The sequence below is a fragment of the Pseudopodoces humilis genome, chromosome 11 (genome assembly GCF_049639895.1).
Source record: "Pseudopodoces humilis isolate 2021_Gansu_Grassland_sample_001 chromosome 11, ASM4963989v1, whole genome shotgun sequence".
NCBI lineage: Eukaryota > Metazoa > Chordata > Aves > Passeriformes > Paridae > Pseudopodoces > Pseudopodoces humilis.
In genome coordinates this window covers 12,734,777-12,748,662 of record NC_142210.1, presented here as the reverse complement: position 1 = coordinate 12,748,662, position 13,886 = coordinate 12,734,777, and positions in this window count along the sequence as shown.

Genomic DNA, 13,886 nt, shown 5'->3' with positions numbered 1-13,886 from the left:
GCCTTTCATCCCATTTGTTATCAAACTGAGTCCAAAAGTCTGAGGATAAATAAGGCCTGTTTTATAGGAGTTTCAGTAATAGACATTTTCTGAATCCAATAGCTTGTTGATCTACATTTTTCAAAAGTCCACCATCTTTTAGTCACAAAATATTGTCAGTTCTTACAATCCCTGATTGACAAATTTATCTTCTTAATATTGTTTAATATTTATTATGTTCCAAAAGATCAGCAATGTGCAAATCATAACACTGCTTATGATTGTTGTGTAGCAAAGTTCTAGTATATGCCCCAGACTAGGCACATGTATTTGATGTATGGGCACCCTCTTATGATCATTTATTTGTTAAAGTAATGTATTCTAACCTTAGTTTTGAAAAGTAATACTATTGAATATATTCTGAAGACCTTTGAGGGTACTTTGAAGAGGCCAGGATCAGCAGAATCTGCTATCCAGCATATGATCCAAGCTTTCTTGGTATTTTCTCTTTATTTATATATTATTAATATTGCATCTTTTAATTCATCAAAGGCTTTTTCAACTTTAGGGCCCTGGGACATGCTCATATCCTACTGTTCTGGTGGCTATGTGTAGGTATCTTCTTTTTAAATTTTTTTTTCCACATTTTCAGATGCTACTTAATAGGTGAACAGGTACAGGAGAAGAAGATAATGGAAGTGATGAGATCAAGGGTATGGAGCAAAAAAAGAGGGAACTCTCATGACTTTGGGATGTGTTTGTACTTTTGACTCATTGTGTGAGAAACAGCAGAACTTGTAACTTGGTCTTTCGTAGAGTCAGTAGATTCTTGCCAATGTATCTCCTGTGAAATAAGTATCATATTTTTACTACTGATCTCTAGGAATCAGGATTTACTGTAGTATGGCAGTTTCATTGTATGATCCATGCACAGCTTGCTTAGGATTTAGAAAGTGTTTTGTTACCCTAGATAGAAGTTGAATATATAATATGCATTCAAATTCATATTTTTTTGAAAAAAAAAATAGAAGCAGTGAATAAAGGTGTTTGCAGTACCAGAATTCCCAGAGAGCAGTGAGAATCTGTTTAGTGCCAAACAGAAAAAAGATGTTTAATGAAGCAATGAGAAGGACTGAGCTCACACCCACTGGTTATGGACATCTGCTTAATTAGCTGGTCCTTGGGCTGAGCTTTCTGTCATGTACAAGACTGTGGCCAATTCTCATACTCGAGCCTATGCCATGGTCTCTGTGAGGTTGGCAGGGTCATGGCAGGACTCTGTGACTGCTCAAAGACAAATACAAAAGCATAAGGCTCTTCCCCTTACAAATTTAAGGCACTGAGATCAGCATGTGGTGTGAGGTGAGATCATAGCTACAGCAAAAAGTTCCTACTCCAGAGCAGTACAGGAGTACACAGACACTCAGTGCTTTTACTAATAGAAGCCAGCTTCAACTCCCATCTTTGTGCAGGTTCTATCTGATGGGTCTAGGAGTTTCCCTTCTGGGGTGGATCAGCACATCATTCACACACATAAATTTCTCCAACAATTCCAGAAGCAGATGCTGCTTCTGCTGGAGGAGGTGCTAGAATTATTCTGTAACAAGACACAGGAGAGTCTGCCCACTGCTGAGGCCTCCTAGGGGTTGTAATTCAGATTGTTAGCCTGTTGTCTTCCTCAGTATTCCCCTAACACCCATCCTGGGCTCTGCAGGGGCTGAAGGTAAAGCAGACTGTAGGTGTGCACTCATCCATCTCCAGTTTTAACAGGAGGATTTTGACAGACAGATGAATCTCCATTTCATCCCACTAAATATTATCCAGACTGTGATGCTCTATTGGTGTTAACCAAGCATGGCTGGGTCGCCATGGGTGGGAGCAAAGGCAGATCACAGTTAACAGGAGAGTCCAGGTTGCATAAAAAAACATCAACAGGAAAGGTTCAAGGAAGAGAGTGGACTGAGCAGCTTGATTCCAACCTTAGGCCTAACTGAAATTTCTTTCTACAGATTGCTGGATAATTTACTGTTCTGTTTTGCTTTTTGTATGTGATGGCCTTCATGGGGGATGTAAATCATGAACATTTTTCTCCTGCATAGCTTGTTTTTCATCTGCAGGCTTAATAAATCTGAAGCCTAGTGCTTAGACAGTTACCTTCAGCTCTGGATGATTTTGAAATCTGGCACCCTTTGCTGAGAGACAGGTTATATCAACTGGTGTTATACCTGGGCAGAAGTCAGGAAGTTCTACCATTTCAGGAAAACAAGACTATTTAGAAATTAATAAAGTTTTCTGTTCATATCTACTGAAATATTCACAAGCTACAGATGAAAGTAGAACTCTACTATAATCAAATAAAACTTTGGCTAATTCTCTGGCTTCCTTCCCAACAAAACATAGATGAAAAGATAAATAAAATTAGTTCCCTTCTTATTTTCTAGAAGAGTTTGGAGTTAGACTTCAAAAAACATATGGGAAAAAAAAAGGAAAATAAACCAAACCCACACTGAAAGCAACATGTGAAAAATACCAAACAAAAAAGTTCAAATAGATTCTGCATATCAATTTGTTAATGCAAGCATATATTTCTTATTAAACAGACTGACAGTTATTAATTGATGAAGAGTATTCATAAAACTCTTCTCAAAGCAATTAATTGGACTAATAACCTCTACTTGGACAGCCTTATTAAAACATACTAATTGCAAAAACTAGTGAGAGGTCGCTCATTACAAGAGTATGGGGTAGCAGATTAAGTTGAATGAATTAGTATTGGCACCCTTTGCTCCTCTGTGAACATGTAAATAAACAAAACTCAAACTGAGCAGAGAACCTGTCTGACTTAAGTGAGTGTATTAGTTATTTGTGAGATATCATGGGGGAAGAATGAACAACAAATCAAATGTATGCTACTGAAGGATGTGAAACCAAATCTGACTGAGGTATGGATTTTTTCCTTGGTTCCTTTTATTCAAAGGAGTTCAACTACAAAAGATAAAAGTGGATTTTAAAAAAAATTAATAATTTGCTACTTTTAGTAAGCAGTAGGTTTCATGCAACAAAGGAGGAAAACACAGAGTGCAAACAATTTAATCTTGTCACCACAGTCAAATCTCATTTCCATTAATTTATCTGCAAATAAATTCAGTTGGACAAATGTCTGTTAAACTTGTATGAAAAGAGCCTCAATGAAGCAAAAGAGAAACAAACTTCAGAGCATAAAGTACACCATTCTTGGGAAATATTTTTGCCTGCACACATAGAAATATTAGGCATCACAGATAGAATAGGTGCTTTAAATTCAATATCCATATTCTTCTGTATTACACCCAGGCAACTCCAGATGTTTAAATTATTTCCTTTTTTTTTCGTTAGTAAAGCATGATTGAGAGAAAATATTCCTTATATCAACTTGATTGGAAACAGTTTGTAAAACTAGGTTGTAACACACAAACACTGGGACTGAGCAGGTTCAGTTTTAGACACAGGCTTTTTGCTACTAATTTATCTCTGCTTCGTAGTTATACTTTGGTGCACTTCTCAGCTCCCAACCCTGAAATCAGATCTAGTAGGAAGGGGTGAAGGAGGAGTAAAGAGAAAGACCATGCTTTGATCCACTGCCTTCTGAAACATCACAGCTACCTGAAATCCTTACATTTTCTGTGAATTATTTAAAACATTTTCTGAAAAAAAAAAAAAAAAAAAAAAAAGAGAAAAAAAAAAAAGTATTTTGATGTGGAAATGCTGCTGTTGTAGTGCTTCACAGAAAAGGTAGAAAAGGCATCCCGAGGCCCAGTGCTGTATTCTGCAGCCAGTATGTGACACCCATGATGTTCTGTGACTAAAGATTCCAGCCATGGAGCAGCTCAGCTGCTGGTTGTGTGCAAATGTCATCAGGAAATCTGGTCCAAAAGCCTGGCCAGATAAAATAATAATTAAAATATGGAATATAGAATCTTTAGGTATAGATATAAAAATACTATTTTCTGCCCCCAGAACTCCATAATACTCCTACCTTACCTTGAGAAGTTTCATAGTGAAAGGTGATTTTCCTTCCCTGTTGTGGCTAGCGGATTTTTACTACTATGTAGCTTCTAGAAGGGTTGGGGAATCTTTTCCTCTTGGTTTGCTGCCAAAGATTTTCCTACCTAAGCAAATCTGCCTCTTGGTTTGTTCAGTATGTTGCTTACATTTGACTTTGTTTTCTCACTGGAAGGCTTAGAACAGAATATATGAAGTTTGTAATTTTGCTTCGTTTTGATTCATACAGTTTTAAATTAAATATTTGGCTTCCTTAGTGCTGCTTTTGTCCCAGTGCATTCTCTGAATTAGGTAAATTGCTGAAACTTCTCTCATATTTGAAGAAACTGGTAATTATTATCCAGTGAGGAAAATGAGAACAGGTCATGATGTTCAATACCTCCCTGTCACTGAATAACAAGCTTCTGGAACTTGAACTAAGAGATTTTGTCATGAAACAAAAATGACTACTTTGTTTTACTGGAAATAATTTAGAATCAAGTTAAAGATTTATGCAGAATAAAAGGTGAGAGAATGCTCTCTTCATCAACTTTCTCCTTCACTATGCTCTAATATGTGGCCCTAACATCCACAATAGTTAGATTTGTGGCCTATCTAACTTACATTTCACTAAATTCTGATGGCTTGAGGGGTGGGTGGAAGGTGGATCACTTTGTTCAAGGTGGATTTGTCACATTGTGCATGGGAATTGCTTGGAAGAAAAGCCATTAATTTTAAACCATTTTGTGTCACTTCTCCTTTGATGCTCATTCTTGTCTCTTCATAGCTAAACCAAAACAAAAGAGGGGAAGCACCTGCTTTTACCTTCTCCTCACACACCTAACAGGAAAGCAAATCCTGCTTTAGTCATCAATGCCACTTTAGTCGCTTTGCTGTAGTTGCACAGGAATGTGTAGTGGAGCCTTCCACTTAAATGGCTGGTTTCTACTTCTGCTTTTACTTCTACTTTTCCTTTGGGCCCAAAGAACAGCAGAAGATAGTGAGAACGTAGATTGGAAGTCAGAGGTATTCCAGACCTACTAACAAAAAATAGCATAATGAAAACTGAAGACCTTGAGTGATAATAAAATAACTGAATTGGTAAAAACTCAACTGATGGAGCTCTCATGTGGAACATATTATTTCTACAATTTTACAGGTAATTTCCTTTGCCTTTTTCAACAAACATCTTTTTCAAACTGGTTTCAAGTTGGTCCAGCTGCTTCAAGCACACTATATTGAAAGCATATTCATATGACAGATAACCAGCAGCTGCTGTTGGAAAATGGACAAGGAGAAGGGTAGATGTTGCTTGGGAGGATGAACTTGTGCTTCAAGGCAAAACATCTACCTCAATATTTTGCTCCTCTAGGCGTTTTTCATTGCAAAGCTGGGCCAGTGACACCAAGAGGCCTCTTTCTTTCCAGGTACAGCTCTAGGAAATGTGGCAAAGAAAGAAACAGACATCCTGGTGGACTCTTTGGTCAAGGCATTGAATGACAGAGAAAACCTGTTCTTAATCTCTCTGGAATTATTTTCTCTGTTAAGGAAGATACTGTCATTTGTTAATCCTGGTTCTGATTTACTCCTATCCATAGAAGTATTTTGTATTGAAGACCTGGCAATGGTGTTTGTGACAATACACATACCTCTATTCCAGAGACAATGTAATCCATTTAACTGTGCCCTGTCTTCTATTTCTTTGATACAAACTTTTTTTTTTTCTCTAACCTTTTTTTCCCCCTTCAAACACAGTTTAGTTAAAATACAGGAAACCTACACTTTTAATGACTTAAGAAATACAATTTTCATTTCTTTTGATTCTTGTCGAAAACATTCCATGCTTGTCCTGAGAAGAAGAGAAAAACACCACAACCCATTTAACTGTTTACATAACATGCATATTTTGCAGTTAAATCCATCAAGATACATACTGCTGTAAGTTTATTGCCATTTTGATCCTACAATTTCCACAAAAACATTTCTTGTAGCTGTCAAATACTGTACATCTTCCTTAGTAAGAGAGAATAAACATACATGTACTTTGATCTACTTCATTGCTTCAAAGTTTGAAATGCACTCAGAGCTTTTAATGGAATTTTGAAAAACAATTATTGAAAAGAGTAATTATGAAAGTAGTAATTTTCTCACTGATGTTATTTGTCTATAATTGAGAGTTAGGCAATAAGAACATTGTGTTTCTCTCTATTTTTTTTACCTATAGTGTAATCCAGAAAAAAATTTGATTTATAAAATTTTTCATTTTTAATTCACTCTGCCCTGAGGAGCTGCAGTCAGGCAGAAGGCTAAGAGACTGCAAGAATTGAAGCTTATATATGGAAACAACTGTGAACCACCTGACAAAGTATTAAAAAAAACTCCATAAAAATCTGCATTTCAAACAGGCTTACACCATGAGTCCTTAAGATAGTGGGTAAGGCCATATGATTAGAGAAGGACTGACTTGTGTAGTCTATATCTGTCCACTCAGAAATTGTGCTGACCTTCATTCCCTTCATAATTTCCTAGCATTACAGAAGTGGTAGTTTTCCAATAACTTATATGGACAAAGGGTTTAATGTAGGTTATCTTTCATATAATGCCAGGAAGATGCTTCCTGGAGACCCCTTTTTGAGAAGTGCTCAAAGTGAGGTCAGACTGCAATACAGCCACAGGGACACAATATATGGAGCTCTTTGCAGATCATTACAGGGAGCTGTGTAATGTTACAAGTTGGTTTTGTTTTTGATATTGATATTATTTCAGGTTCTTATTAATTTTCTTTTCCATTTGTAAAAAATTGCATATTCATTAAGTAGCTGTTTAAGCATTATGATCTTTCAGGAAATATGTAATAATTTTGTTAGGAAGTAGCCCAATGCTGACAAAAAAGTATTTTTTTTATTAAAAAAAAAAAATGAAGTTCTCTAAATCACAGAAGTAAAACTTTGATAACTTTTACTCTTTTTTTTTTTTTTTTGTCTTAGCTCTTCTGAAGTCTTGTTCCAATATCATTCAGAAGTAAACTCTCTCGGATTGTTGTTTTTAACTGGTATGGGTCCTGAATGGAGTAATTTTTCACTTGTTTGTCAGCTAGATAAATTTTTTAAGGCTGGAGGAGAGAAGGGAGTTATATTTTACATGTAGAGTCAAATAGCTCATAGATTTTGTAATCTAAACCCATGTTTCATTGCAAGGTTTGAAGAATCTTTGTACTTTCTTCAGGTCTCTAGTATCAAGGTTTCCAAGGTGAAAATGATGAATCTTGTAAAACGCATACATTCACAACACAAATGGTTCATCATAAATATAGGTCACTCATGGCTCATTCAGAATTTACAAATAACAGTGTAAAGCAGAGGCTATCCTGGCATCTTTGAACTGCATATCCTGATATCAGTGTTTGAAGGCTGTTTGGTGGGAGAGACTGCAAGTTCTGAAAGAGTCAAAAGTAATTCAAGAGCATAGATTTTAGATGGTTTCCTGTGAAACAACACCTGTGGTAGAGGAATGCCATCCCAAGGGACAAGAAACCAAAAAGCATTATGGTGAAGCTCTGCCAAGGCCTTTTTTAATTCTTCCAAGCTTATCACAGGCTGTATTTGTCAGCTATAAATTAAAGTTAGTATCATGAACCTTAGCACAAGGCCAGTGCTGTTTGTAGTGAAAAACAGGGGTTGGCCTACTGGTTTGAACTGCAGCAAGAACTGAGGAAGCTGATGTCCAACAACTGAATTATTCCATCAGCTCATTCTCTGCCTCAGAAGTGTCTCTAAGCCCATAGAAATTGTAACCAATTAGTTAGTCCATGGCTTTGTCCCAAAGCTGGCTAATCTGTGTCATTCCTGATAGGTATGCAGACTATCTTAAAATTTTCCACTGCTAAGGTGCCAGAATTTCTCCTTATCTGTGCTGCAAAAAGAAGTGGTTATATTTGGGAAAAGCTGTTCATGGATGGATTAAACAGGTTTAACTTTGAAATGTGGAACCCAGGTTTGGTTTCCCATCTAATGAGCCAAGAAGAAAAGGGTGAAGGAGTGTAGCTGCAAGTTCAGGCTGCCAATACAATACCTGACATTCCTTCTCTAAACCTGTTTGCGCTGCACATTTCTTCCCTACCTATTTTTTAATGCTTGTCAGGTGGACTACCTAGGTTTGGGAAAAACCTTTAAATCACCTTAAATATCCAACAAAATTCAAACTTGTCCCCAGGCTGAGACTGAGTCTTAAAAAGCAGAGAGATGATAAAATGAGACTGAAATTATTTTGACAATCCTAACCAGTCATTATGAATTATGATATGGGATTTGTGGGGGATGCAATGTTAGTATTGAGTGAGCTTGAGTGGAAAGCTTTTACATCCTGATCTCTTCTAGGCACCCCCTTGGCCCCAAAGACCACTGCCAGAGTAACCTCAAAGCTCTCAGTGCTCATCTTTTGGGCTTGGTGAGTGGCACCTGGGTGGGCACAGCATGGGATGGCCGAGCAGCCCATGGCGACAGAGCCAGGCTGGGACAGGACCAGAGCTGTGTCCATCAGAATCACTGGGGCTGAACCACAGCCCAGGCTGGGCTGCAGTGGGCTGCTGGGCCAGGGCACGGTGGGAAGCCCTCAGGTGCTGCTCCTCAGGCTCACTGAGGCACAAAGGTGTCCTCAGAGGCTGGGAGCGGGTCCCTGAGGAGCGCGGCAGCAGAATGTGTGTGCCCTGCCGTGTGCCCTGCCAGGAGCCAGGCGGGAAGGGCAGCCCCCAGGAAGCCTCTGGAGTGACAGGGCACCCCTGTTTGGGCTGGGGTCTCTGTGGGCCCTGTGCTGCATGGGGAACAAAGTCTCTGTGCTGTGACAGACCGATGAAAGTGCTTCCCCTAGAGCGGGACCAAGGCCTCCGCCTCACAGCCACTGGGCACCGCACAGAGAGACTGCGCCGCTCTGGGTAAGCTGGGGGCTCAGTGGGCTTTGGCAGGACAGAATCACGTGGGGTTCCCTGTGCTTGTGGCAGCTGATAAATGAAGTGAGCAGACACTCTTACTTTGTGTTCTGCTGGTCAGTGTCCTGGTGAAAGGCAAACCTGAGCTCTGTGAGCTGCATGCCTGCAGGGAACGTGAGCGCTGCCAGCAGGGAAGTTACGCTGCGCCGAGTTTGTCTGCATCTGTGAAAATTTCTATAGCAAGGATTGTGCTTGTTGGGCCGGGAAAGCACGGACGTGGCCAAATCCTGATCTCAATTGCACGTGCACAGCTCCCAAGGCAGCAAGGCTGCATCGTGGCTCAGCACTTGGCCTGATGAGGGCTTGCCTGAGTGCAAATAATGTGCGTGGCAGGCTGGAGAGCGAGCAAACAACTGTTCCCTGTGTCACTTTGCTCTTCTTGCAGCATCTGTTTTGCTTCATCATTTTTTAAAAGAAAACCACAAATATTTTTCACTAGAGAGTTGATAAATAACAGTGCTTACATTTAAAAAAAAAATTTAGTGGGGATAAAAGTAAATCTTCTAGTGTATAAAACCCTTATGCTTTGATTTGGGTATTAATTCACACATTGTCTCTTGTTATGTTGTTCCTAGCTCAGTAAATCCTATGGGGTTCTCTCCCTCAGGAAACCACATGGGGCGATGTCTTAGTGTGATTTATTTTTATTTGTGTGTCTAAGTTTGCACAGAATTATCTTTCACAGCAGCATTTTTTACATGAAGATTTGTATTCCTTGGAAAATTTGGCAAACTGGGGAGTATTTAATAGTTTGTCAATGTAACTTTAAATGAAATTTGTTGCAACTTTGTGGATACACATGATGAGTGTGATGTGGTGAATTAAGTAGATATTTTAAAGGGATGTGTTCAAAAGGTTATATTACATTTTTTTCATTTTTAAACAGCTTTCTGAGAGGAAATTGTTCTAGCAACTGGCAGACTACGTGTATGAACACAAGCAGGGCTAGCCTAAAATCTAGTTTTAGTAATTCTATAATGTTTTGTTGTCTTTCTTACCTGCAAAGCATTTAATTTTAAGATTAGATATAATGAGGTCAACAACAAAACAGGGGAAACAACATACACGTGTGAAATGGAAGAGAGAAGTCTGAGCTCTCTGCTATGAATAATTACGTGTCAGATAGATGCATCTGCTTGCTTGGTTGTGATGGGAACTGCTATGTTTTTGCCTTCCTTTATGGTTACAAGCTGATGGTGAGCTCTGCAGTGGTGTTTGGAGTGAGCTGTTGTGTGTCTAAAGTTTAGAGCATTTTTTTTTGAGTTACAGGGTTAGGATTGGACCCTTCCAAGTTTATTGAAATAATGTGATTAGGTCAAAGACAAGATTCAAATAACATTAGAGAATACCAAGGCAAAGAACCTTGGTTGGGAAACAAAAGAAAACAAAATAGAAAGGGCTATATCTAAATAAAAGGAACAGTATGTGAAACAAAATAAAACAGACCCTGAGATCTGTGCTTTTTCTAAATGAGAAAACAATTGTAGTAAATGCACCCCCTACATGCACAACCCCTGCCCCCAAACCCCCACACCAAACAGACATGCAAAAATCAACAGAACACACAGACACACACGTTCCCCTCTTACCATTTCACTGACAATTTTTCAATATTGCTGTTCTGCATGAAGCAGTTAAGGCAGTATTGCAATGCAGTTGCTGCAGGGATATTTTCTGATTTTTGAATAGGTGACTGGGAAAGAATGTGATGATGGGTCTGAATGTGGTCCCTGCTATAAAGAATTGTAGAAGTTCTCTATTCCATCCAAGACTTGTTGTATGAACTTGATAATGAAAAACATTTTACATTTCTGAAAGCATAGAAGTAATTTTTAGCTACTAAGATAAAGGTGTAGCATGATACAAATATTGTTGAAGTGCCTGGATGACTTTGTGTAGATGTGATTTTATTGTGATACTGATTTTTCTTTTTATAACATATAACATCTCACTGACAATAATTCTGACTGAATTAATAAAAATTGTTTAATAGTAATTTATCTCTAATAATTCCATCACTATATTTGATAGTATATTTCCTATTGTTGCACAGCATGATCTACGTTCCAGGTACTGAAGTGCATATTGTGACCTTAAAAACTCTGACTGGGTGACAAGAATGAATTGCAATTATAGATTAGTCCAGAAGTCTCCTATTTGACAGTGGGAGCTTCAGCAAATGCTAGCACTGGTCAATTAGCTGATGTTAACCTCTGAATTCAGTTTTCGATAGTCTAAAGTAGATTTGATGTTTCATTTCCTGAAATAAAAACAACTTCTGAACTGTTAGAAAAAAACAGTAGCTCCTAAGGACTAATTACAGATTTTTGTCATGGGGTTGTAGTTATTTCATGAATTCTGCTTCAATTAGGGAAAAATACTCTTAAGTGCCAATAAAAGTTTTTATGCTGCTAGGGTTTCCTTCTGCCTTCCTCCTCTCAATTTATGACTTTATTCCACTGTCTCTGTTATTAAGTGACACTTTACATGGTTTTAATGCAAATTACTTCAAACTCTGTTAGTGAGGCAGAATCACATCAGATTACTCCATGCTACAAAGAAATGCTGGGTACTGCACAAACCAAAGAAGATGGTTGGGAAGCTGCTTCATAGTATAAGGAAACAGTGTTTAATTTTTTAGTGTTTTCTAGATTGGCTTGGCTGTGTTTAAAGCAACCTTTACAAGCAGATGGTTCAAATACTTGGCTCCATAATTTTGCCTTGATCTGTTCTATATTCATCCTCTCAGATGATGGCAAAATGCACGTTGTATTTTCATATCTGTCTTAGAGGAGATAAAATAATTTTTCAGATGCTATTTTTTTCTCCATTTCTAAAGTGAACAGTGGCATGTGGTATGTTTTAGAATCTAATGTTGTCTCTTCATTGAAGCCAGTAACTAAATTCCAGCTGATGTCAGTGTGAACAGGATCCAGTGTGTGTTTTGGGCTTATTTGAAAAATTTCTTTTCCACACCAGTGCCACTCTAAATATTCTTAAAATTCTTCAATATTGTGCACTATAGGTGATTGCATAGTTTTCTCTTTTTTCCCCATAATGTTAAAAATGCATAATCTCATTTACAAGACAATTATAATCTTGTTCATACAGCAATACCATTTTAGATGGGAATATAGCAGATTTTCGCATTGCCCAACAGAAACCTTATAAGGGATGTTTAGACTGCACACAGAAACAGCTGTGACAGGTTTATGGCCAATGTTTACAGACCTGCTTTGACTTCTCTACATCAGTGTCAGTGCTTGCTATTACAAGGTGCACTTTGAAGGTTGAAATGTAGAATATCTAGGAGTTTAAAGTATACTTAAATGCATGTTTGCAATTTCAATTCCTATAATTCCTGAAGATTTATACCTTTACAAGAGCCTGAAATAATACTGAGCCTTCAGACCACTTCTGCCTTTTAGAGAGGCTCTTAGTTTGAAATCATACTACTTTCAATGTAATGAAATTAATAGTGGGTAATGCAGCTCTAGGAGCCACAGCTGCATTGACCTGTCTTCCAATATTTATTGTTCAGTGTATATTTTATGTTTTACCCTCTGTTAAAAGAATATTTTAAGTCCTATTATTCAGAGGCCCTCTGAAGGAGAAAGAAATACTGGAATGACTGCCAGCAAAATCCTGTCAAATGCGCAGTCAGCAGTTTACATCTAAAATACTGTCTAAATTGTGATTCAAAGCTTGTGCAAAAGAATGTTTGTTTGTTTTCAAATTTGTTAGAGACCTCCTGAGAGTTGCTCTGTGCTTTTGGGAAATCAAACATTTCCCAAATTAAAAACATATAGAAAAAGTCTTAGATTCCTTTGCTTTCTGTGAAAACACATATTTAAAAACAATGTGGGATTAACACAGTGTGTGTTGGAGCAAATTGTTAGTATTGCCCATGTGTTTTTCTCCACTGTTACTGTGAACTTAACCCCCAGAGAGTATTTCCTGCTTAGCTGTTAGGAGAAAAACATAGAATGGAAAGCCCAAAATTTAAGAGTAGCCATGATAAATTAAATGCAAGGCTTTGTTAAACAAAAACAAGCCCTAATGTTCATTCTAGCCCATACTTCCAGTGCAGCAGTGCTGAGTATATGGTATGTGCTGGCTGGCAGATATCAGTAAGTGAAATATTGTGGGCATTGCAGGTACTGCATAGTAGGTGAAATTCAGGGATATCTCTACCCATGATAATTTTTGTTCAGGGTGTCATTGCCTCCATGGCTGTATGGGGCCAGAGGAGTAAATTTTATTTTGCAGTAAGTGAAATTGGATTCACTGCTGTGCTCTGTGCACACCAATCTTCTGAGCAAGTTTGAATCCCAGGGTGATGATCTCCTTGTAGCTGGAAGTTCTGGAGCTTTGCAGTGTTGATCAACTTCTCCTGTGACATAACCAGATCATCAATCAAATGATATGTCAGGAGAGATAAAGGCATGTTCTGTCATGGAATAACCTTGTCAAAATAATTGAACTAACTTGGCAGAAAATTTAGCCTTTAAACAGCTCCAAGATAAGCAGTGAAGTGTAAAGAAAATTTTATCTTGCATGAAAAGTTTGCAGTTGATTTTTGGGCTGGAACTGAGATAAAAATTGGAATATGCCTTTAGCATTTTTTTTTTTTTTTTTTAATGTACTGTGTACTTTACTAGTGTCTTGACACTTCCACATTTAAATCAAATGCATATTTCTGGGTCACAGTACTGAATGCTGACATTTTGGTACTGATCTGTCAAGCTCTTAAAACATATTTGACATTAGTCTATTTGCACGTTATTAGTGAATCCCTCATGAAAAGAATTGTAGGGGCACATCCCTTGGTAGAATGTTACTAAGCTTAAGCAGTAAGTACAGTGTATTTTTTCCAATAAATGTTTTCTAGAATTAAGTGTTC